A 7500-nucleotide genomic window follows, 5' to 3' on the forward strand; every position below is an offset into this window, starting at 1 on the left:
TTTCTCCCTCTCTCTCTCACTCTCTCTCATTCTCTCTCCCTCTCTCTCTCCCTCCCTCCCTCCCTCTGCCTCCCCCTCATTCTCAATCTTAATAAAATAACCTATAACCCCCCTACCCCCACCCCCCCAAAAAAAAAGGTTTTAAAAATAATCAGTTAAAAAAACAAACAATATTTAACACCAAAACCCAAGCCCATACTCTAGGCGTCACTATGTCAGAACTCCAGACGGCTTCCGAAGAAACACCCATATTGCGGTGGTATTTAGGCTAACACCAATGGCCATATGTCGGCGGCGCGGCGGCCCAAGCGCTAATTCTCACGCGTACGTGTGTGTAGGTACGTGTGTGTGTGTGTGTGTGTGTGTGTGTTGGGAGGTGGGGGGAGGCGTGTGTGTGTGTGTGTTGGGAGGTGGAGGGAGGAGTGTTTGTGTGTGTGTTGAGAGGTGGGGGGAGGAGTGTGTGTGTGTGTGTGTGTGTGTGTGTGTGTGTGTGTTGGGAGGTGGAGGGAGGAGTGTGTGTGTGTGTGTGTGTGTGTGTGTGTGTGTGTGTGTGTAAGTGTAAGTGTGTGAGTGTCAAAAGGAAGGGTATGTAATTGTATTTGTTTGACGATTTTTTAAAGAAATTACGGGAAAATAGAGGTACACACACACAAATATACAGAGATACAGTCAGAGACAGAGACAAAGCCAAATAGAGAGAGAGAGAGAGAGAGAGAGAGAGAGAGAGAGAGAGAGAGAGAGAGAGAGAGAGAGAGAGAGAGAGAGAGACAGAGAGAGAGAGAGAAAGATTACAGAAAGAAAAAAAAAATGATGACTGGTCGGCTTGCAGTCCAATTATACGAACTAGAGTATTGTCTGGTCGTGATTATTCCGTCTGCTTTTTGTTGGGCCTTGTTTAGCATGTTAATAAATGTAAGCTGCAGTAGCCTGTGAGCGTTGCTTATTTCCTTCTTATTAGAAGTCGGATAGTGATAGAACCATTAATGGATTATATATTGGAGAGGGATGAAATAGATAGATAATAAATAGGTAGTTCTGTAGACAAGTATATAGATAAATGATAGATGATAGACAGAGAGATAGGGGAATAGAAAGGTAGATAGAAGGATATATAGATAGAGAGATAGATAGAGATAGAATAGAGAGGGAGAGAATGTAGGCGGTGAGTTGGTTCCTACCCCTCTGACCTTTTATCAGCCCCTCGACCCTCCTCCGTCTGCAGTCCGCTGATTCTCAAAAGCTTGTATAGAAAAAAATATTATCTCCTACTCTGGTTCTTCCAGAAAGAAAAGTATAAAAAAGATGAATACTTAAATAAAATAAACCTCGAATTCATTCGTTCGTAACGCTTTCGGAATACGTAAATCCCGGAGCTAGGAACAGAAATAATGGAAAGGTAGAAAAAACAAACAAACAAAAAAAGAAGCATCGGTTATTCCCCATATAAGAGTTCGTGTTACAACCCCCCCCCCCCTCCTGCAGCCACCGCCGGACCTCTGGTGGGGATGCCAAGTCTATTTTAAGGAGTGGGTAGAGAGGCCCCTCTTGTGCCAGACTTTCACCTGGGTCGGTCGGTTGCTGACTGCTGACTGCTGACTAACTGGCTGGCCACCTCGTTGACTGGTTGGCAAAGAGGAGCTGGCGGGTACGGTCGATACTCTCTGGCTCTCGCTTGCGAATTCCTTTGGGGTCAATTCGATTCGGATTCGACGAGATATTGCACGTGACCTCGATTTTCAACGTTGGAAATGATTAGGCTTGTGTCCCCTTTTTTATTTTTGAATATTTTTTTGGATATATATTTTTTTCTCTGTTTTTACGTTAACGATCCCTCCTAAATGCAATTTAGGAGAAATTACATTCGTGGACTAAAGTTCTTTCATATCTGGAATCGGCCTTTATCATATCTTGCAAGGAAATACCCGGCTGCATTAAAACTAGTGGTGACCCAAGTAAGCACTCGAATGCACAGGTTATGGGCCCATGCAGTGTCTGGACTTACTTTTCAAGTCAGAAATAGCGTTCTTTTACAGGAAAGATGATGCAAAGTCTATTTTGAGGAGTCTCTAGAGAGGCCTAGGCTTCGCACTTGATAATAAAGTCTAACGTTTGCTGAACTTTGGGGTAATAATTTAGCTTTATTCGACGAGAAAATCACAGGCTATTATGACATAATGGAAAGTAACATTTAACAGAAGTAGGCCTACCACATTAACACTTTTACCGATGTAGTCTAACCTACCGCTGCTATTTTTGTATATGTACAAAAAGTGTAAGATGAATGTAGTACAAGTAGAACATTGAGTTTATCTAAAAGTACAGAATACCCGAAATAATTATTTTTTGGAGTGGCTTCATTAAAAGAACATCCTAAACGACAAAGTGGAGAAATTGAGTTTGCCACGCCCTGTTCTTTATAACTGTTGAACGAAAGGAAGAGGCAGGTTTGCCCAAAGAGAGAGAGTTTAGGATAAGAGTTTCATATTAGCGTAAGGGGGGGGAGGGCAGGGTTTTGAAGAAGATGCAGTCGATAAGAAGTTGAGAGAGAGTAGAACCAAATAATGTAGGAAATAAAGGAAGGAGAGAGGAATTAGAACATGCGAGTTGCGCCTGATGGTGTGTTGGAGGAATGTAAGGAGGCTACAAAAAATTTTTTCTTATATGGGATTTGGGTGGAGAGATGGGTTTCCAATTATTAAGAGGGAGGGAGTGAGGGAGGGAAATTACAGTAGAGATGTAGGGATTATACATAAACAGGAGGACCGGAGGATCTGAAGAAACAAAGAGGACTTGGAGAGGTGATGAGAAGGAGAATGGGAGGGAAGAGTACATTGGCGAGAGAGAGAAGGGAAGAGGGAGAGTTAAGAGAGAGAAGAAGGTGGGCAGAGAGAGGAACGAGAGAGTGATATGGAGAGGGAGAGAGGGGGGAGAGAGGAGAGGAGGAGTGAGAAGAGAGAGAGAGAAACAGAGGATAGAGAGAGTGAGAGAGAAGGGAGAAAGAGAGAGAAAGAGAGAGAGAGAGAGAGAGAGAGAGAGAGAGAGAGAGAGAGAGAGAGAGAGAGAGAGAGAGAGAGAGAAAACACGATATGATATCATAAAATCACACAAGAATAAAAGGAAGGATAAGGAAGAACCCAAGGGAGAAGGAAAAACCAGAAATTTAACTAAAAAGCGAACAGGAAAACATTCGAAAACGCACACACACACACACACACACACACACCTCCACCCCCACTCACACCCCCACCCCCACCCACACCCCCACCCACACCCCCACCCACACACCTCCACCTACACCCACCCCCACCCACACCTCCACCCTTCGTAACGACCTTTCCCTCCCTCCACGACCACGAGAGCCTGGACAGGGAAACCGACAGCCGATGGAAATGTGGAGCGGATGAAAGGCTCAAAGGTCGTGAACTTGTCTGTCTGTGGAAGGCAAGAAGGTCGTGGAGTCGTGGTTACGGAGCTGGCGGCTGTGGGTGAGAGAGTCCCTGTGGTGGTTTCCTGTGGGTGGAACGAGTGCAGTTGAAGACGATCTCGATGTGTGTTTGCTGGGTTTTTTTTGTGTGTGTGATTGTGTTTTTGGAGTGTGTTTTGTGGATTTATTATTTTATTTTATTATTTTTTGCATTATTATTATTATTTTTTTTAGGGGAGTGTTTTAGTTTTAATTTCTTGTTTTATGTACTTGTTCATTTATCTATTCATTTATTTGTGTATTCATATTCGTATTATTATTGTTATTATAGTTATTACTACTATTTTTATTATTATAGGTATTATATTTTATCATCATTATTTTTTTTTTCTGATATTGTTTGTATTACTATTACTATTTGTGTTACTCATTTTCATTATTTTACTATCACTGTCAATATCATTACTGTTACTAAAACAGATAGAACTAGAATAAAACTAAAACTACCAAGCTAACGCAAGCTTCACAAACGTAAGAAATCAAAACAAGAATAAAACAAGACAATCAACCCGACCAACATACCAATACCACTACAAAGACCCCGCACACCAATCCCTACTTCCACCAGCGTCTCCAAGAAAGAAAAGAAGAAGAAGAAGAAGGGGAAAAAAACTGCGTAATCATATCACAGACAATGTCATGCAGAACGAGAGTCATGCAGTGACCGAGCAGCCCCTGTGAACCGGAACGAAAACTCGGGCGCAATGGCAGGTGCTTCTCCCGTACAACTCTCCTCCGGTGCGTTGCGTCATGGGCGGAAACTGGGGGGAAACGCCGGAGTCTATGGTGGGTGTTTTGGGTATAGCATTTGGGGTGTTTTTGTTTTGTTTTTTGTTTTTTTATACGGAGAGAGGGAAGAGGAGGAGGAGTGGTAGTAGTAGTAGTAGTAATAGTAGTACTATAGAGGGAGAAGAAGAAGACGAAGAAAAAAGAGGAATGGTAGAGGATTAAAGAAAATACGTTTAGATATATTAGATAAATACATCTGCGTTACTGATTTTTTGACGTGCCTGGTTTTACAAGAAGAAGAAGAATACGAAAATGTATCTCTATAGCTATCTTTCTATCTACCAAGAATTAAATAAACGTATAATACACGAAAAGTAAGATACATTGAAAAACAAACAGACACTAAATTATGCTGACATAACCATAATAACAACATAATCGTTAATTTATTAATCTGTTCTTACTGTAGTTGTTTTAGTTTATCAATCAACGTCTTTATCTGTTTTATCTGATGTACACTATGCCACTATCCCCTTTACCCGAACGGCTTCATTTCTCTCCCTCTTACGTAAACAAACAAGAACGCCGGTGTCACGTGCTTCCAATGCTAGCAGCCGCGGAGAAGCCGTTATGTCGCCTTTTCTCTCACGCTTGCAAGACCCCGATGTGTCTTCGAGGGGTCGAGCCAAAAAGTGGAAGGTCATGGCTAAGATTTTTTTCTTTTTTTTTAGTTATAATTTTACTTGTTATAATGCCAACTCAGTTTGCAATATAGAAATGATGTGTTGATTTGTTGTTGTTTTTGAAGGAAGCTAATGGTTATGGAAAGGGATTTGCTACTGGGAATTGGTTAGAATAAGTAGGGTGTTTTTTATCTCTCTCTAAATCGAGGGGGAAAAAAAACTATGCACTCTGGTTATCTCCCTTATAAGAGTAACTAGGGTAATTCAGACGGCCTTAATATAGACTTCTCTGACCAGGAGCTGTGGTCATAAATTTATCTTATCTGATAATGGGTGTGATTATCAGCGATCAGAGATTATACAGCGGGATACAGAGTGGACATTGTGTGTGTGTGTTTATGCTTTTTTTGTGTGTGTAAGGGAAAAGGGGGGGGGGGTACACGTGTGAGTGTGTATTGGGTACTTATACATGTATGGGTGTGCGTTTGCGTATATGTGTGTTTGCATGTGTGTCTGTGTGTGTGTGTGTGTGTGTGTGTGTGTGTGTGTGTGTGTGTGTGTGTGCGTGCGTGTGCTTATGACAGTGCTTGCGTGCGTTTTATTCATGACTTCTGTCGAACATGCCGCCGCCACTTCAACCCGTTCCAAACCTGCTGGAAATTATTAACTTTCATTTCGCTGACGCTGTCATTTGATTGATATCGAAGCCTCTGTAGCAAGTTCAGCCGTTTATAAAGAGAAAGAGAAAACCTTCTGCGTTTCTTTTTATCTCCTCAAATCGAGGCAGATTGCCCTAAGAAATGCCATTAGGTCATGTGGTCATCTCGCTGATAATGGCCCTTTCGGTGGGATTTGCAAGTGACCTTTTCTCGTTAACATGTCAAGGGCAGGAGTCCCATGTCCATCATGTGTATGGCACGAGTTTCTTATTTCACCACCTCCCCAATTGCAATCCCTAATCATCACTTTCTTCATCCCCTCGTCACCACGTCCCCTCACTTCTTTCAGTCCTTGCCTCTCCCCTCATTCCCTATATGTTCCACTTACCTCCTTCTTGATCCCTCTCATCTACCACCCACTCCATCTTCTCTTCTAATCCCCAACTTCACCCATCCGCATCTCTTCTTATCCTCCCCCCCCTCCACTCCCAACTCCCCAAACCTCACCGTCTCTCTTTCCTCTATCCTGCTTCCTTCCCCCAACATTATCTCCATCCTCATATCCATCTCAATCTTGTCCTTACCTCTTACCCCCATCCTCATCTGTCTCTTCCTTCTCTCTTCTTCTTCTCTGCCCCCACCTTCGCCCCTATGTCCTTTCTCCCCACCTTCTCTCTCTCTCTCTCATCCTTTCCCTCTCCTTCACCTCTTCTCGCTTCCCTACGCACCCTCTCCCTTCCCCTTCCTCCTTCACTATGCATATTCTTCCCTTCTCCATTAGCTTCTCCCTCTCCCCTCTACCGTCTCCGTCCCCCCTTCCCCTCCACCCTCTCCCCTTCATCTCCTTCTTCTCTTCCCCCCACCCTCTCCCTCTTCCCTCTCTCTCCCCTCTTCCCTTCTCCCTCACCTCCTACCCCCCTTCTCCCTCACCCCCCACTCCCCCTACCCTTCTCCCTCACTCCCTACTCCCCCCCACCCTTCTCCCTCATCCCCTACTCCCCCCCACCCTTCTCCCTCTCCCCCACCCAGCACCAAACCTCTAACCTACTTAAGAGCAACATGTGCTAAATGAAAGCAGCCAAGCGAGTTCTTTTAAAACTGACCAGCCTCCTCCTCCTCCGCCGGGTTCCTTAGGCGATGGTGGTGATGAGGATGGGGTGATGGTGATGATGGTGATATTGGTGATGAGGGTGAGGATGGTGGTGATGGTGTTGGTATTGGTGATGAGGATGGGATGATGGTGAGGATGGCGATGTTGGTAAGGATGATGATGGTGGTGGTGGTGTTGATGATGATGATGATGTCAATGCGGATGGTGACAATGGGTGTTTTGGTGGTGATGCACTGTTCAGATGATGATGTCTCTGATTCTTGATGGTTATTTTGATATAATGATATTGACAAGATTAATTGTTTCAATGGTATTGTGATGATTAGTATAATGATACGATGGTCATAATGACATGATGATTCTCGTACGATATGACAGCTAAATAAATTATAAAATCATTACTCTAGACAAATGAATCCAGACATAACTTCAAACGCAATCAATGATATAACTTAACCAATCGTTGCTTGCACTCAACCGACCTACAACAATGCACGAACTGAAACGCAACAAGAAAAAAAAAACAATAATTGGAAGTTGTCGAAACAATGAAACACAGAATCGATCGGCAGTCCATTGACATCAATAACGGAAATGCGGTCCAATCAAATTAATGACAATGAAGACAGTGAAGTATTTTTAAAATTAGATGATAGAGACAATGGCGTTTGTATGGGGAACTAATCTCGAGGAGTACTTTGACCTCCTGGTTGAGTTGGAGAGAGGGTGAGAGAGAGAGAGAGAGAGAGAGAGAGAGAGAGAGAGAGAGAGAGAGAGAGAGAGAGAGAGAGAGAGAGAGAGAGAGAGAGAGAGAGAGAGAGAGAGAGAGAGAGA

General features: G+C 43.4%; 1 protein-coding gene across 7 annotated transcripts in view; it reads left to right on the plus strand.

Moving 5' to 3' along the window:
- The window catches only part of LOC122252901 (uncharacterized), a 133476-nt gene that overhangs the window by 1130 nt on the left and 124846 nt on the right, over positions 1 to 7500 (plus strand). The window lies entirely within an intron of this gene.

This window comes from Penaeus japonicus, unplaced genomic scaffold (genome assembly GCF_977035675.1).
Source record: "Penaeus japonicus unplaced genomic scaffold, GWHDUDI00000001_assembly GWHDUDI00000014, whole genome shotgun sequence".
Taxonomy (NCBI): Eukaryota; Metazoa; Arthropoda; class Malacostraca; order Decapoda; family Penaeidae; genus Penaeus; species Penaeus japonicus.